The following is a 19505-nucleotide window of genomic DNA, read 5'->3' on the forward strand; positions in this document are numbered from 1 at the left end:
ATACAGTCGACACATAGGCAACATTAGCATGAGTATGAAGCTGGATATCAGACACTGGCCTCAGACATAGCTCAAGCAAGAGGATATCATTTTATCAGTCGTCATTTTTTTCCGAATGTATAATCACTGGCAGGTATGTTAAAAGGGTTTCAGATCAGCAGCAGAGGCAGTTAAAAAGCTAAAGTGAGAAAGTCCAGGGGCATTCACCACGGGAGAAGAAAAAAACATTTAAAAATCAATAAGGTGAAAGCTGCTGTGAATATACATAATGCATGCATAAAGGAAACAGCACAATAGCCGAGTCTGCGTGGGTGTTTGGGGGTTGCACTAGATTGTTGGTGTTATTATTGTACTCTGAGCACTTTGTTCAATCCATCTGTAATGTGGGGTGCCTTTGCGAGCGCTGTTGTTAGTTATTTACAGTAATTTAGCTGTAATGTGAGAGTTTCTGAGTCGCTGTTAATGTGTGTTTTTGTCCTTCGATTTCCATGAGCACTAAGTCAATTTCTGAAAGGACTACGAGCAGTCTGTACAGACCTGCAGTGGATTATGGTGTGCAGTAGGGCTTATCGGTCCCTCTCCCTGCACTGAATTATGAACAGAACCTCTACTCGTATCTCTATTCATCTCTGTCCTGGTCTCGTCTGTCATGTCACAGATAAACACAATGTTTAGAATGCAAACAATTTAGCTGTCAATTTATTTCATGTCTTTTCTGACTGAATACCTACTTCACTTTTGCCTTTCTGTCTAATACATTGTCTTTTTGTGTACCAACAAAACATTGTCGATGTGGAACATAGCAGAACGCCCACTACAACTTTAAAATGGCTACATCTTAAGTGTGTAAGTTTGAGGAACATTTAGGATGATGAACAGGTGGCAGTCCAGAGAGAGAAAAGCATCTCCCAACTGTATCTTTTGAATAATACCGACCAATTGTTTACAAATGTTTTGCAGAAATAAAATATGTCAGAAATATACACCACTAAACATATTGAGTTTGTGTAACTAAATAACTAGAAGTCTTACATTTTCTTACATATACTGTACAATGTCAACTAAAATATTCTCTGATGCTTGAAAATGCATCTATTAATAGTTTCTTTCTTAACCATTCCACCAACATTTCTAAATAACTAACTGTGCCTACTTTGTCGAATTGCCCATGCTACATTCTGTTCAATATCACATATTGATCTTGAGCCTTACTTTAAAAGCTGTCCTGCTGCGCTCCCCTTTGGACCCCAATGTGTCACCACTTTTAATTCAAAGGCTTTATCACCAAATGGTGGACTTTGTTTTGTTTAGATTTGAAACTGGATATATTTACAATACTATTATACTGATCATTAGGAATCGGTACTGATAGGGTATATTTGACTAATACTGCTTTACAAATACAGATCATTCTCAATAGCAGGGATAAGGATGTTTGACAATTTGTCACTGGAAGAAAACTGAGTTTTATTAGTACAAGGGTTGTTTTTGTAACTATGGCAGAATAATTAAAGTTGGAAAAATACGGATACAGCACTGTTTGCCGATAATAATATGTTATAAAACTAACCAGAAGCTCATTGTTGTGGTATGATTTGAATTGTGCGTTTGCATTGAAGTTAATAAAGACAGAAATTGATTTCCACCACTCTCAAACACCAAAATGAAATTATATATCCTAATAAAGCAATCGTTCTCATATAAATTGCCCTCTTATTTCACACAATTGAAACTTGCAACTAAATTAAGACAATGTTGGTTTTCTGTCACAACTTAATGTCCTTTCTGTCCTTTCTGTCTCTCCCTCTGCATGTCCAATTCACTTTGCAAGCTCTTTTTTCACACTGTCACAAGCAGCCCTGTAACACATAGCTATTTGTGTGACCTTGAAACGCACAAGATTGAGGAACAAAATGGGAGTTGCATGCAAATAAGGTAGCTTGTGGCTTGGGTGCAGGTATTTTCTGTGAAGCAATTCCACAAATCACATCCCTCATCTTTTATAATTTGGTGATTTTGCCTGCTGGCGTGAAAGGAATGCATTCAAGAAATGAGCAGCAGTGACACAATAATGCTAAATAATGTGAATAGATAAGAGTGGTAACAGTAATTTGAATACAGAATAGCCTCTCTGTACTGCTGGACTGTGACCACAGGGCATTAGTATCCACTGCGTATTGTATCTCTCAAACAGCTTACAACTAAACAACCAGTAATACCGTCTGTCTGCTTCTCTTCCTGTCTGTGTCTGTTTATCTGTAAGTAATGTTGGCAAATACACGCACACACACACATGGACACTTAACCAGTTAGCTCCTAAACCTGCTGTAATAGCTAAGATTGTCAAGCCAAAGCCAGATTTCCTTCCATTTATCAAAAGAATCGATCCACAAACCACCCGTGGCCCATCAACCACAGAGAGAGAGAAAGAGGGCAACAGAGAGAAACAGATACAAAGGCGGCGAGACAGAGAGAGAGGAGATTGAATTCATTTAAAGTGCTGTGTTAAAGTGGGGGCTATGTACTAAATTTAGAACATCTACCATAGACGCAATACTGAAAGGCAGCAAATAAATAAGAAAAATACAAGAGAAGAAGTTAAGAGAAACTAGGGAGGAAACATTTAGAAGAGAGAGAGAGAGAGAAATTACATTATGGAATGAGCAGTGTTGACACTGGGGAGCATGTATTTAGTTCAGCTGGCGGATTACATTTTACATCCATCTAAGTGGGCCATAGGGGGAGAGAGTGGGGTGAGGCTGGTGCGTGTGAATGGCTTTAGAGTCTTGTAAGGGCTGGGATAGACTTTTGAGTTCAATGACAAATTGTACTTGATACACGCCAGAGGTTTTGGGGGATCGATACAACCTGTTTTCAGTTCAATACAGTCAAGCAGAAGATCCAGCCTACTAAACCCTTCAGTTTTAATGTCTACTGCTAAACCAAAACCGCATTACTCGCAATTTTAATCATGTTTTACTTACTCACAATTTAATTGAATGCATTGTCCCTTATGTTCTGAGTCAGGTCCCTGAGCTGAGGCTCACTCAAAATCTGAATCACATCCATTTAGATACCCATATACTCTAAATTGTGATAAGCTGTGGCATTAAACATGCATATTTGCATGCATAAGTTATCGAGGCAGGGACAAGATTAAGCTTTGCTCTTACTATATAGCAGTGTTGCCAGATGGGAAATGTTCTACTCCGTACTATCATACCAGAGGCTAAAAATGATTGTAATCTGAGGGAAATGATTCAACCCCAGTTGTAGGGATGTAAATAAAAAAAAACAAAAAAACATCTTGTCTTTTTTTTCAAGAAAGCTTACTCAAGGTAGCTCTGATGCATGAAAGTGGGTGGGATGTGTCAATACATCCATTGGTCTGACCAGGATGTTTAAACTCGATTTCTAATATTTCTCTACATGGATGCAGCTATTTTGCTAACTTCTGAAGCTTACACCAATCATGATCAGATGGAAAGGGGTGTCATCAAAAGGACATTTGGAAATTAAATACCAAAACCATCTACTATTTGTAAGTGTCATAAAAAGTTCCAATTATTGTACATTATTGCTATTTTTATTGTACGTTGTATGGAGATACAAATGATCTCAAAAGCGGAGTTCCAAAGCCCTCTGTAGAACCATTGGAAAATATGAAGTTCTTCTTTGTATAATCCGCCCTGCCCTGATTTGTAATGCATTTAAAATGGGAATAATTCAAAGGCATTACCTTCTTGTAAGTATGCGGAGGAAAAACTGAGAAAGAACAGACGGGCAGTTAAATGGGAGAAACGGAGTATGAAGGGAAATGGAAAGAGAAAAGGAGACTCGGTTTAATCGCTGGTGGAATATTTCAAACAGGAAAAGATAACGTAGTAATAGTGGTGTTCTGCACTGAAGGGAGCAGGCTTGCTTACATGTTTACACCCTCACACATACATACGCTTTCAATGATCAACTCAGCTTATGCAAATGCAGTGTCAGCAGACGCGAAAACCCTATTAAACTGAACCGTATCCACACAGACAACACCAAAGACCTCCGCACACGCACACGCACACGCACACACACACGCACACACTTCAAACATCGCACATGCATGCAAACACCAGCCTTTACATAATTAATAAATATTTCACTCAGCATTATGTGATCTCATGAATAAACAGGCACCCTTGCATACATGTACACAGACTATGAGCTAGATCAGCCGTTATTGGGCTGCATGCTGATCTGTGCGTTCAGCACATGCTGACAGAAATGAACACACACATACACATCTGCAAATGTGAATTTTGTGCACGCTAGCGCATTAGGAAGTTAGTAGGCCATTATTATTCTGCTCTGCAGACTAATGCCTTTCCATCACCTCGTTCCTGTGCTTGCTCTCTCCTTGTTTATGAACTTCACACATTTTCTATGTGTGTCTCGATGGCAGTGATTTGAGGTCTCATTGTTTATGTGTTTGTGTGTGTGTGGTGATTTTGAAGAGCTGGTCATTACTGTGGCTTCCTGCTGTGTGATAAGCAAAGAGATCGAGATAATACGGCAATGAGAGAGGAGGAAGAGGGAGTGTTACAGACAAAGAAGAAGAGAGAGGGCAACGCAAGGAGAAACAGACATGAAGGACAGTGAGGGGGGAATACGTATTATTGGCCTCAGTAATTAATGAAAGATCACACACTAAATAAAGTATGTATGGACACACGCACACACTTGAATGGGCCAATTAAAAGAGACCGCTACTGAGACATCAGCCTATCAGCAGTGACAGGACGCTGTTTTCAACAATTAGCAGTGATTGCTCAGTGCCCATGTGAGGACATGAGTTCAGGACACGAGAGAGGCATAAAATGCTTAGCTTTGAAACAGCACAATCAAATTCTACTTGCCTCCCACTAGAGCTGGGTGATAGAGAACAATCTACTACCGCACTATCAATATTTCTAAATCATTTTAGAAATAACTTTTGGTGCTTTACAAAATATTGACTCTATGCCCTTTTTTCCGGGAATAATCTCATTTCAATTGTTGATTTGTATTTAGATGTATTGCATTCACTTTAATTGTGTCACCCTCAGATCTAATAATTAAGAAAATAAAAGCTGTACTTCCTTTTCTTCAACGACTTACGCTCAGCTGGCTGGTTATTTTCTGTAATTTGGATAGTTCTGACCCAGAATTGACATTACATTGTAGTTGTTGGACCCCCAGACAGCACACCGTCTGGGCCTCACTCCAAACTGAGCGAGCCAGTTCAGTGATGGGCCCTTCCTTACAAACATTCAGACCTATTCTTCGTTAAGTTTCACTGGAAGAAATACGTTTTTCTTTTGTTTATGTTGCTGACACTGATCCCTTAAAACGACATATCATCACATATCTTAAGCACTAAAACAGACAAGACAAGGGTACACAGAAAACACTGAGATGCAAGTGCTGAGGAAGACTTTTCTAATTTCCCACTGGCAGCACTCTTTCCAGGTGTGTGTCCTTAAAAGTCCTTGTGTTTGTGTGTGTCTATGTGCAGAGCATCTCTTGTTTTCTTCAGTGATTCATCTGAGTTTGTTCCCCCTGCCTCCCTACTCTGTATGAATAAGAGATGGTGGCAGTAGGTTGGTGATTCAGTTGTGTTTTAAAGCCCCTTCAGCCGGACCCCTGACAGCAGGTCCTCTGTGTGTTGCTGAGGCAGGGGACCTCACTCCTAATGAGGCCTCATTTCCTCCTTCCATCCCCCCACTTTCTCTCCTTTGCTCCTTTATTTCATATTTCTTTTATCTCCCACTCTCCTTCCAACCTTTGCCATCCTTTATCTTTCTCCTCATCTTCCTCCAAGTTACTTTTTCTACCCACCTTCTCCACTCTCCGTCTCTTTCATCTGTCCTCAACACTATCTCCTCCTCTCTTACTCCCTCTTCCCTCCGCCCTGCTTTCCCTACTCTGCCTTGCATCTCAATAACATGGAAATGAATGAATGAAAGTGAAATGAAAATGAATGTATGCACCTCTTTGAAGTTATTGTAAGTCAGAACGGATAAGGGCATCAGGGGGATACTTAACAAATGTTTATGAAAACGTGGATCAAAGAACAGTACGCCGAAATCTATATTTGTATGCCGGATGTCATTTGAAATGAAGGGGGGGGGGTGTTTTCAGAGATATAGCTCGAAAATGATGTCCAAATGTGTGGCAAGCGTTGACATTAGAAACAATACAACACATGTTTTACATTATCAGCAAGTCAGGAATGGAAGTAATTGAAAAACATATTTCCTTTCTTTTTTTGTGTGTTTTTCCATCTTAGGTTGCGCAGCTAATATTATTACTATTACTGGATTTTATGGGAGAATTGTCAAACTGGATTTTGAATGTAATAACTGATGTCTGTGAAGCGCAGAACATTTACAATTATCACAGTACATTTAACAAATTAACAAAGGCCATGATTCAAATTGATGGCAGCAGGAATGCCAAGAATGGGACATTTTATGTTTGGAATAAGTCGCTAATTAAACATGAAGCACCACAACAAAATTGCCTGGTTGTAGTTGTTTTAATTACACTTTCACACACTGACATATGAGCTAATATCTTCTGAAACAGATAAGCTGACACGGGTAGCAAACTGAGAATCCATGAACCATGCCGAAGATCTTCAGCAACACCACCCTTCTTTCTGATTTATTAAGTGTAAAGGCTTCTGCTTGGGTAAACATTCACCGCCTATGGCAACATTAATCTCAATGTTTAGGCAGATGTCACGAATATCTGATTAGTGCTCTGAAATACAGTGCAGTTAATATTCAGTTATACTGATACATCCTTGATATCAAGGTAGTCAGGTGCTCTTTTGTTGAAGAGTTTCTTAACACTTTTTTGTCCTTATGGGAATTAATCATTTAACAATTGAATTAAAAATGGTCTGCTTCACTTAAAAGACGGTAATTTGAGGAGACACAAATATGAGATCTGATTTGATCAATGCCAAATCAAACCATGATCAAACATAAATGCCATATTTCTGTCATATCTTCTACGTTGTTGTACACAATCTTCTTCTGGTTTATTGGCAACCAACTTAGCAAAATTAGCTCTAACAATTGCTAATTTGGATGAATCAACCCCTAATATTAGCTACATATAACTATAAAGAATGGAAATGTGCTGACTTTTTTCTAAATAATCAAAACAAAATGTGTGCTACCTTTTTGAATAGTACGTTTTGGATTGTATCCACAGCGAGTTTTTTTTCTGGGTTCGAATGTCTGTGGAATGATGAGCATAAGTAACTCATTATACATACTGTTACTCCATGTGAGCTTCAACACCCATAACCAATACATTATTAAATAGGCTAAAGGGTTTGATTCAGACATTTTCAGGGGTCAGACCTATTTCAAATTCATATATTCAGATCTAATGAAACATAATCATTAAATCTTGAATAAACAGATTGGTCCACAGTGAGTTCCCAAAAATGCCCCTATAGTATCACAAGGTCAGACTATTCAATATCCACAGCTAATTACATTGTTTGTGATACTATGAAGTAAATACATAGCAATTATACAAATCAAACCCTCATATGTAATGCAGCTTAAAGGGCCCATGTCATGGCCATTTCCACTGATCATAATTCCATTGTTGAGGTCTACTAGAATATATTTATATTGTGCATTTTCCAAACTCACATTGGTTTCTCATACAGCATCTCTGTAAACTACGTGTATTCATTGAATTTCACTCTCTGCCTTTAACGGCTCGTTGTAGCTCCAATAGCTCCAGCCCCCACCCTCCCTGTGAGCACAGTGTGCTCTGATTGGTCGGGACGTTGTGAATCGCACTGAGCTCCGTGGAGGTGTGGTTTCCTTGTTTAGGATACACAGCTAAACACAGCCAAACTCATCCTGAGCACACACAAACTCACAGCTGGATTAAAAACAATAAGTGTGGCTTGATATTGAGTACGAAAAAGGTTGATAAACGCTGTGAGAATGGGTCTGCAGAGAGAATTTTGCCGCGATCCCAACTGTCTGTTATCAGCCTGCAGCCAGGGAGGAGAAATCAGCAGAGCTGCTGCCTGCACATAGAGTGTGTGTGTGTGAGGAAGTCCGTGGATTGGTCAATTTGAACCAATCAGCGGGTGTTTAACGTAACGGCTCCGCGGACGTAACGTAACGGCTCCGCGGACGTAACGTAACGGCTCCACATATTGGTCCATTTCGTTCCGGCATGATGTCATGCCATACCCGGAACGAAATGGAAGAATCAAATGGACAATGACATATCTCCAACGAGGCGTTTTTTCGGGAGATATTTTCTGTGTTAGAGTTTTACACGCTACAGGGTGTTTTTTCAGGGTTTTGACTCTGCACACCGGTTACATGCATAAAAACCTTCATAACACACAAGGGGACGGGTAATAACCGGAAAAGCATGACATGGGCCCTTTAACCTCTAAGGGGTTCAGCATTACAACAATGGAGTCTTAATGAGGTCAAACAGATTACAAAAGCAATAGACAGAGATGGATAAATAATCAAATATATAAAGAGAAAAGGGGATGGCTGTCGACAATAGCTGCTAACGGCCAATAATGCAGATCGATGTAACAGCATGCACCATTTTAAAAATAGAAAAGTATGACCCGATACATGATAATACTGCATGACTATATGCGCATGTGTGGAGACATGTGTCTATTTATTTATAGAGAGAATCTTGGATTAGAAGATGAAAAAATAAATATGGAAGACACCGGAGAAAGGAGTAAGAAGACCGGGGTATGCATAATGGAGTGATCAAACACGATAATGACAGGGAGAGAGAATAAGAGGCAAGAGAGGCAATCAGTGTTGTGTTTCAAGTCTATACTAGGAAAATAATGGATTTTACTATGATATTCAACACATGCATACACTGTAAAAAAAGTCCGTGAAATTAACAGGGAAAAGCTGTAAAATCACAACATCAAAAAACTGTAAATAGAGAAACAATGAAGCAGTGTTTAATTTACAGTAATATTTCGTAAAGTACTGAACCAAACAAAACTGTTAAATTCACATTAAGAATATGTTAAAATAATTATATTTCATTGTATAATTTACAGATTACTGTGGTTTGAACACAGAAAAACTGTAATACATAAAACAATACAATACAGTTACAATTACAACATGACAGTGTTAAAATCATGTTTTTTTATATTTTTTCATTCTTGAATATACTATAATATACTTACTTCTTATTTCTATTTGTTTAATACATATGTTTATTTTTGAAATTGGAAATAACCCAGTACTGAGATATTCTTGGAAATTAAATGAGAATCCATAAAACAGCTGGCGTTTGGATTCTGCGGCCGACCGGCTATTTGGAGTGGAATGCAGCCCACGGCAGACAGCCCAAACAGTAATCGAACGCCTCCGAAGGAAACGGCCGCTGAACTGAGACACGCCTACTGAGCAGTAGAGTTTGTTTCTGTTATTTTATTGGACTATTTAATTATCGTGGGAGCTGCCACTTTTTGCAGGTTAACGGTTACGGCTCAGTGCGCGGCCAAGTCTGTCTCAAGTCTGCCTTCCACGGACCACGGAGCTGTGTGCACATGAGCGGAGGATCACATCTGTAGCACTGGTAAGCTAACCGTTTATTTTCTTCAAACTTCAATTATAACACTGTGTGTTGTCAGGACAATACTAACTTCTGTTTGTGATTGAGTGCATTTTGCAGCAAAACGTTGAGGGTTTATGTTCTGCATTGCATAAGTGTTTTTTCAAATGTGTTGGCGCGAACTGCAAGCAAACAACGGTGTGTGGTCAGGACAATGCTAGCTTCTGTTTGTGATTGAGTGCATTTTGCAGTCATAGTTATAACTTCTACTGACCGGGAGTTCATTTAAATAGTCTGGTAACGTTATTGAAGTATCATGCTAAAAGCTGAACTCTTTATTTTCGTTTAATTCATGCTGTTGTGAAGCGGGGGGTTTGAAGCTACATCTGAGCGGGTTCAAAGTTAACGGGCAGTCATGTTAGCGTGCTAAAAATGATTACCTGCAGGTTAACGGTTACGGCTCAGGGCGTGGCCAAGTCTGTCTCAAGTCTGCCTGCCACGGAGCTGTGTGCACATGAGCGCAGGATCACATCTGTAGCACTGGTAAGCTAACCGTTTATTTTCTTCAAACTTCAATTATAACACGGTGTGTTGTCAGGACAATACTAACTTCTGTTTGTGATTGAGTGCATTTTGCAGCAAAACGTTTATGTTCTGCATTGCATAAGTGTTTTTTCAAATGTGTTGGCGCGAACTGCAAGCAAACAACGGTGTGTTGTCAGGACAATACTAGCTTCTGTTTGTGATTGAGTGCATTTTGCAGTCATAGTTATAACGTCTACTGACCGGGAGTTAATTTAAATAGTCTGGGTTATTGAAGTATCATGCTAAAAGCTGAACTCTTTATTTTCGTTTAATTCATGCTGTTGTGAAGTGGGGGGTTTGAAGTTACATCTGAGGGGGTTCAAAGTTAACGGGCAGTCTACTTTTTTCTGTTCTTTCTGCCACTTCTTTCTCTCTTTTCTGTCTAATTTGAGACGTTTATGTTGCACAATGCTTTTTGTTACTGTAAGCTCGTAAAGGGCTAGTTTGGATGCTTATGGATACTTATCCATAGTCAGTGTATTACTTGCATGTCTTTGGAGGAACAGGCAGGAGTACGGGTACGTATGTAAAGCTGTGGATGGGTGCAGCAGCGAAACGTATTTTAGCCACCTAAAAATTCAGTTTACGTGTATGCTATATTTATGATATTGTCACAAATGTACCCTGCTGCTTCAGTCCCTATCAGAAACAGACTGTATAGCTGTAAAGAAAATATTCTTTAATATAGCATACACTAAGAGTAATATTGTTTTAGCTTTTTTGGTGGCTTAACTATGTCCACAGCAGTGCATTGCTTAGCTGTCTGCTGGTTCTCCTCTCCGTTTCTCTAAACTGTAGCTCCTACAACCCCCCTTCAAACAATATGAACTATCCCCTAAAAGCAAGTCAAATTGACATTACATTTATCTCCCCTTAACCTGCAAATACACATACATACATTTTTGTATTGATGGTGAGCAATTTAACAGACCTTAAAATGTGTGCTAAAATTGTTTTGTGAAATATTTCAGGAAGACAAGTCTTGTTTTAATTTAGTTTGAATTGTGTTTTTCTTCTTTTTTAGGACGATCATGCTATTCTTCAAGGCGATTCATGCTGAGTGTGGATCGAAACATAGTACAGGACAACATCCCCTCCTTGGTTTCTGCCCTGTCCATGATGTTTGGGAGCTATTATTGCTTCAACATCGCCTACCCGTCAGAGCTGGCATCCACCCTGGAGTTTGTCCAGAGGTATGTGTTTTTTGGGATTGGCTTTATCCAACAATTTATTTTATTAAACTGCAACAAATCTAAAGCAGCTGCTTCAGTGAATTGGGGGTTAAGATAATTGTCATTTTGGCTTCAAAATAATAAGATTGATGTGAAGTTTTTTTGTTGTTAGGCAAGCTATTTTATTATTAATTCTGTTGTTTGTTAGTATTTTTATTTTAAGGTGTTTTTTCTCCATCAACCCAGAGAAGGGCACCAAAGTGGAGAAGACACGTGCATCCCGTCTTCAGGTGAACCCGAGAGTCCTCACCTTGATACAGGAACTTTCGAGCCATGAGTGGCGTGATGTCTGAATATGGACAGTAAGATCAATGGCATGTGGCGATGTGCCCAAGTTACAGTTTGTTTGATTGTTTAAATCGTAGTTAAAATTTGAAGTGCCTTTTTTTTCATGTTCTTTTAACTAATTTAAAAAAATGCAATATGTAACTCTCAAAATGTCAAACTATTCTTTTAAGGTCATTGTAAAAGCTCAGGACATCACTGTTGAGTGTAAAAATGTTGACGTGTTACACTCCACTGGGTGGTTTTGTTTTGTTTTCCACTTGGGTTTTTGCTTCTGAAGTGAAGGGTCTCTGCTGACCCTACCTCTTCACCTATCTCACTTATGGCGCGTTTCCACTACAGCGCGCAGCCCGGTTTAAGAGGGCTGTGACGTCAGCGGCCCGTTTGTGGTTGCGTTTCCACTTGGCCTAGTACCGGCCGGCTGGTCCTAATTCTCAGTTTTTCTGGCCTCATAAAATCGTGGGGCCAGGGCCAGAGACAACCGGGCTGTGTTTGTGACGTCAACGCTCTCGGCTGCTGATTGGTCGGAGAGAATCGTCACAATCTGCGCGCGAGATAATCCATTTTTACAAACAGCATTTTTGTTAACAGAGGAGCTACAACAATGGCAAAGAAAAGCACACCATGGTCGGTCGAGGAAGTGACGACGTCCATTATATTGCAGATGATAAGGTCCAGCGGGTGCTCGACGGGACAACTCGCAATATCAAAGTCTTTCAGGAGGTCTCTACACAGACACTGGACTCTCCAACGGCGTTACTGGAGTCTGCATGGTACGTTTTTGCTAACGCTGTTATTTGCTTGAAAGCTTTGTGTCCCTGCTTTGTGTCCCTATCTGTTTTAAAGCTCACTTCTAACAAATAAGTCTATTTTATCCTTACATTTATGTTCGACAACCCCGATGGAGCCCCGAAGGCTAGCTAGGCAGATAGCATTAGCGAGAGCTATTGTTTGCTAACACCATATGTGCCATTGTTTACGTTCAGTTTGTCTTTTCTATAGTTGTTGTTGCTATTTATAGTATTGTGCTGCAGTAGTTTGTGGAATTTACAAGTCATGTTTCTGTTCTAGATGATTACATTGGGACTAGCGAGGAGGAACAGTTCCGAACAACGTCCTCTGCATCAACAGCACAAACCGAGGAGGAGAGGATCTGGCCCTGCAGGAACGGCAACTGGCCCAGCAGAATCAATGCCATGTCTTATCTTATTGCTTGTTGATAAATAATTGCACCCACCAGCGATCGCACAGAAAGATGGCATCATCTAGGCGTCCCTCTGCAGTCAGAAATATCATAAACACCATCGTCCACAAAGCACTGTACAGGGGTTTATGGATTTAAGAGAATACTTATCACAGTGAAACCTTTATCATCTGTTGCAATTAAAGCAAATAAGAGAATAAATACTTGGTTAAATAATACATTTTAACTCTTTAGCAGGACAACTCTGCATACTGTTTGAAATTGAGTTTGCTAGCTTGAGGTCCTCCTCTAAAACATAACATTACATATTTTGTAATGGTATTAAGAATACATGATAAATACATGTAGAAAAATTACTCAATTGTAATACCCTCGTTGTGCTAGACTCAAACACATTGCTTATATATTTCAAAGAGAAGAGAACAAAAGAAAACACCTATACAAAGAGAGCGGTGCACAGCGCTTAATATTTACTTGCACTATATTTCTGTTGATCTGGGTTATTGTGTTGCACTGTTGGAGGAGCCTGTGACCTAAGATGTTCATTGTCATAACTACACTAGCTATGTTCGTATGACAAAATAAAAAACCTTGAACCTTGAGGCTGTGTCTTTCAGACAAACCATCATAATCATATTATTTTATGCTGTGGATACTTTAGCCTCCATCCATGTTAACAATTTTTTACACTTGCATTTATGAATATAGTTCTGTTGTGTTTTACACTTTTGTATTTATGTTTATAGTTTGCTTTGATATTTGCTTAATTTATTAGATTATTATTATGGGGGCAGTACTGGTGCTTGAAATTCAAATATTTACTAAATAGTCAATTCTGATAACATTTTTTTGGTTTAAATAATTTGACAAACACATGTATGTGAAAAAGAAAAGATGTATTTATGTTCAATACAATACAATGAATATTTAGGTATTACACGTAGGTTTTCCTCAGGCATCCTGAAGTTCTCCACCCACTGAGTGTGTGAAAGATGGAACAATCACATTCCACCACTCGGTAGCTCGGTCGGTAACTTCTGAAATACACAAACAAAAGCATACATATTTTAATACGTAAAAGTGGTAGCTACAATTAATTAAATACTTGAAATACTTTGGTCGTATAGGGAGCGTGAGCCTAAACACATTGCTAGTTAGCGAACGTTAGCTTACCAAGTAGCATTGTAGTTAGTAGTGATTCGAGTCGTCCTGTAGTCTCTGCGGCGTAGGAGGACTGCCCGAACTCTCGCGTCAGCTTCTTCTATACCTCGTCTTGCTATACGTCGCCTCTTTCGAAACAACTCTTGTCTATTTCTTGTGATAATAAACCACACAGCAAAAAACAAGCAAACGATCGCTTTCACATCTCCATTGTTGTGTCGCATTGAAGATGACGTCACGGCAGTTTTAAGCAGCGTCGCTCCGCCTACACTGTGTTACTATAGATACTGACCCGGTTCCTAAACTGTAATGGAAACGCGCCACAAAGTGAGCTGGTCCTAACGAGGCCGGGCGCGGCCAAAGGAGGCCGAGCGGGGCCGAGCGAGGCTGTGTAGTGGAAACGCGGCATTAGACACACACACACACACACATGTGTTTTGCAACTGTAGCTTCATCACGTACACACTTCCTTTAGCAATGAACATGTATTCAACTAAGACAATCCCTTATTTTGGCTAAGTTACAGCTCAGTCTGTGGCTGTGACAGTCGAGTATTATATTATACAGGTGCCCACTATAAGAGATGAGACATATAAAGTACTAAAATATTTAAAAACATTATTTCCCATAAATCATTTGATGTGATGCAAGTAACCTCTCAACTTTGTTCAGCTTGAATTTCCTGGACAATGTGAGCTGTTTGTTTATTGTGCAGCCTTAGTTTGTATGTTTTACCAATATGTATGTTGAGAAATGACAGATGTTTTTGATCACTGCTATTATATATATATAATAAATTCTTGGAAAGTCAAGTTCTTGTTGGAATTTGTTCAACTTTTAATACAGTGGCTCTTGAGGTTTATCTAGCTTTGCATTTTAAATTTTAAGTGCTTAATCTGTGTACCCTGGATTACATTCTTCACATTTCTGGTAATAGTCAAACATATATATACGAAGGCAGTGTAGTTTAAATGAAATCTTTCAATCTGACTAATGTATAGGAAAAACATTTTTATATATCAATAATCCTTACAGGCGGTTTTAGAGATTGCTATTCATAGAACAGTTTTTTCTGCATTTTAATTGTAATAAATACATTTTACAGAAAATTTAAATTGCAGTATTTAGATGTTGATTTCACCGTAAAACTCGTCATTACTACGGCAAAATACACTAAATTATACACAACTTTTGATTACAATTTGCGGGAAAATTCAGTTAAATTACAGCATTACACTGATGCTTTTACAGTTAAACAGTGTTATTTGTTTGGTATTTTTCTGTAAAATTGAATGGGATTCAATGTACAATAGACAACAACTGCATGTAAATCTTACTGAAATAATCAGTTTAATAGCAACGTGATCATGCTAATTCAGCAGAAAAGGGCTGTTGAAATGACAGATTTAAAATGTAAATTACAACAGTTTTAAACTGTAAAATATACACGTTGTTCTGTAAAGTTGTTTACAGTTTACCGTATTTTTTACATCATTATTCTGGCAACAAAGCTGCCAGGTTTTTACCGTAAAAACAACGTTTTTTTTTTTACAGTGTAGAGTATATCATCAATGCCTCTGTTATTATCATGTTTCACAGCACCTGCAAACAGGCATTCACATCTTATGGTGCTCTATATCAACACAATCACATACACAACACTCATTTGAATTGGGGTTGTTTTTTTACTCTTATACATTTTGAAGACCTAATTTAGTAAGAGGAAGGAGGTTTAGTGAGAGGGATTATAGATTTAAGGTTGGACGGATTACGTACTGCAAATGAGAAAATGACTACAACTACACAATAGAAAATAATGGAATTTTCATAGAGAAAAGACAATAAATGAAAGATTTGTTTCAAAATGTACTATTCATAACAGCTATTAAAGCATGCAAAGTTGGAAAAGAAGGTAAACAAAGGTGTTTATGTTGTTATTTTGTAAGTAAGATTTCTTTAATTTCCCTGGATCGTGTCCCTAATCCCAAACAAAACCACTAATAACCCTTAACCCTTACTCGGAAAAGACAGGATGACCATAATTAATGTCAATAGAATTACACCCCAAGAGAGAAATGGTAACCAAATAATGAAAATGAAACTTGCTGTATATTAACATTTAATATGCACAAGCATTGAGTGAGTTGCAAAGCAGTTGCAAATAGGACAAGGACAAAAATGCCTTAATACTTAGTTAATCTCATCCTGGCTTACTGCTGAAATAAATTGGACTGCAGTACGCTCGATATATTGGATTGGGCTTCACTGATTGGGATTGGTTTGACTTGTCTTGTTTACTTGCTTATCTTGATGCTTTCAGGCTTTGATTTTTCTTTTTTATCCAAGTGAGAGACTAAATGTAAGAAGATATCAAGATTGACACATATTTTAACAGAGTACTATGTTAAACTTTCTATCAATGCATTCTTTTTGCATTCCAACCATTCTTTTGTTCTATTAATTCTGCCTATTCTGTTTCAAATATAGTATAATAGTTTAATGAAAAATGTGCAAGAACAATATGGCCTAGAATGACTTTAAATTAAAGGACAATGTTCTCGAATGATATAATACATTAAATGGATGTGACCTGAGTCCAGATAAGTGGCAAAATCTAGACAGATAGAATAACCAGATTAAAATAACTTCTTCATATATATTCTTCAAGAAGGTTGAGTAATATATACTGTATTTCTACATAATGACGATCACATGCAGAACAAAAATACTCTGGTCCTCTCCAAGGGCTTTAAAAACAAAAATACTACATTATATGTAAAAGGGAAATGTATAGTTTATTTGTATGTATGGTTAAGTGACCTGCATCTGATTTGCATGTTTGTACTGTGGTAGGAAACTCAAGAGAAAAGTGTGGAGTTACTCACAGACGTAGTGCGAAAATTAAATATTTTATCGAGCGTTTTTTGCAGTCACAAAAACAATGTGCACTTTGTAGGTTAACAGCCGGCGTTTATAAATGTCAAAAGTGTTTTGTGCCCTTCAGTGATGCACAGCCCTCGCCTCACCTCTCCATTAGAGCACAGACTGGTGATTTTTTATGCGTGAGCTAAGACCTGAACCTTTGTTGTGAATTGCACCCAATCATCATAGGAAACGGCCCAAAAACTGTGCCTAGAAGAGTATCATAAAGTTCTGGTGTCAATACATGCCATTAAAAAAATAAAGCATTTGAAAAATATGGATTTTCTTTTATGGATGCTACTTTAAGTTGTGATGTTACCACCTCTCACATCTGTTATCACGAGGGTCTAAGTTCAACACTACCAGGAAGCTTAAAACATAGATCAAACTGGATTGAATATTAAGCTCCTGCAATCACATGATGCCAACTCAATCATTACGAGTTTATTTACTCAAAATCTATCGGGTGTTACAGGATGCAATCCATCCACCATCTTTCATCTTTTGTATCCCTACTTAGCATCCAAATCCCCTCTTCTGCTTTCCCCTCATCCTCTCATGTTTCTCTTTGCTCTGCTCCTCCCCCATCCTGCCCTACTCTCTCCCTCCTAACCCACTGCCCCCTTCTTAGCTCCATCTTCTCCTCTAATTCACTTCCCTTCTCGCCCTCCCACCTCACTCTCCTTTTTCAACAGTGTGTTTATTCAAATGTCTTCTCCCTCCATCTGTGAAAAGCTAAATGCCTGATGTTGTGGGGCAGCAGAGAGACAGAAGTAGTGGACGGCGGATACGAAGAAGGGTAGGGAACTGGTGGGGGTGGGGGGGGCATGTCATAGGATAATTAAACATCGATCTGGGACAATGTTGAGAACCGCAACAAGACACCAAACACGGAGATTATGGGTTGGGAAGCCGGCGGCATTTTGCTGAGCTCTGCAAATATTCAGAAGAGGAGAGGAAAGGGAGAAAGATGGAGGGATATAGAAGAAGGGAGGGTAAGAATGCAAGATAAAGAGGAGGCAGTGTGAAGACGAGGTCAACTAAGCACAATGAAAGACTGACAAGCAAAAGGACATACAAGAAGAGCAGAAGAACATGGAGTAAATATGGGGAATGAGCGAAGTATAGTTGGAATGAGGCGGCAAATGATTGGATAGATGAAAGACAGAGAGAACATGGGGTATAGGAAAGTAATACAAGCTAAAGGTGAGGAAAATCATAAAAAATAGGACGAGAAAAATAATTAATGGAAAAGCTAACGCAAGAGAATAAGACTGTAGTAGACAAGACTAAATAGATGTTTTTAGTGTCTTTGAACTAACCTCTGCTCAGTCTCATTAGTTCTGGATTAAATTGGCGAATATACAGCAGGTACCAGCTATGGCTCTGTCTGTGTTTGTGTGTGTGCGTTTACGTGCTTGTGTGCGTGTGTGGCAGGTCATTCATCATTAGGCCCTTAAGCTCATTAGAATATTTCAGTGAATCATTCAATTAAATAACAATGACCTACAGCAAGCTGACTGCTCATCGCCACCAGTGGGAGTGTGGATGTGCACACGAGCGTGAGATAATCAGGCAGATATCAGTTTGGTGAAATTGTATGTTTTGCTGGTATGAGCCTGCATGTCTTTTTTGTGGAGTTGTGCATGTCATATATAACGTGCAACCAGAAATCAATAAAGCCTTTAAACAGCAGCATTGTTGAATAGCTAAAACATGCCAAGAAGTGTTATCATGAAGGACAAACTAACATATTTAATGAACATGTAAACCATTTAGTTATCCCCTTTAAGCTGGTTTGCTTAGAAACAAAACTAAAATGCATGAGGAGCTGTAACATGGTTTATTAAAAGGTTGAAATGTGTGAAATGGACATAAGGGAGATAAAAGAATTCAAGACTGACGTAGGATAATTAGCCTTAAAAGGGTTTTGTTTACAGTATGTTGTTGTTTTCTTTAACAAATCCACATGCTTGGGGTCTATGAACTGTACACATGCATATTAAACATGTTTATAATGCACCGATGCATAACACAAACGTATTCACACATGAATACGCTTTTTTGTGCTTCATATACTGTGAATGTAAAACAATGATATGCTCCTGCTCAAACACGTACACAGAAACACACACACGCACAGGCACACACATTATCCCTCTCTTTACCTCTCTCCCCCATCCTACTCAACACACAGTCACCTACAGTACTTGCAGACCCACCACAGCCCACCTAGCTAAGCTCCAGATGCTCCCATCACCTGCTCCTATGCTGTTACCTCCAAACACCCTTTAACAACACACATGCACACACACATGTTAACAATGCACACTCTGGCATCAGTTCATTTATATTTCAGTTTAATGATGCTTGAAAATGTACTATTAATATCATACAAAACACTCTAATGGGTTGTGGCTCTTTATACAACATGCATAATGCTTATTATATTCATTCAGAGGGGAACTGAAGATAGAGAATGAACAACTGACAAT

General features: G+C 38.7%; 1 protein-coding gene and 1 long non-coding RNA gene across 3 annotated transcripts in view; one reads left to right on the forward strand and one right to left on the reverse strand.

Annotated features, from left to right (window-relative positions):
• The window catches only part of zgc:172282 (leucine-rich repeat and fibronectin type III domain-containing protein 1-like protein), a 154557-nt gene that overhangs the window by 38755 nt on the left and 96297 nt on the right, over positions 1–19505 (reverse strand). The gene's annotated exons all lie outside the window — the stretch shown is intronic.
• Positions 9563–11693, forward strand: LOC117470236. 2 transcript variants are annotated; one of them, XR_004554679.1, is made up of 3 exons: positions 9563–9645; positions 11231–11399; positions 11602–11693. It is a non-coding gene; the product is annotated as an uncharacterized LOC117470236 (long non-coding RNA). The 2 variants fall into 2 exon arrangements; XR_004554678.1 differs by lacking the exon at positions 9563–9645 and adding an exon at positions 10092–10164.

Source organism: Trematomus bernacchii, unplaced genomic scaffold, assembly GCF_902827165.1.
Source record: "Trematomus bernacchii unplaced genomic scaffold, fTreBer1.1, whole genome shotgun sequence".
Classification (NCBI taxonomy): domain Eukaryota; kingdom Metazoa; phylum Chordata; class Actinopteri; order Perciformes; family Nototheniidae; genus Trematomus; species Trematomus bernacchii.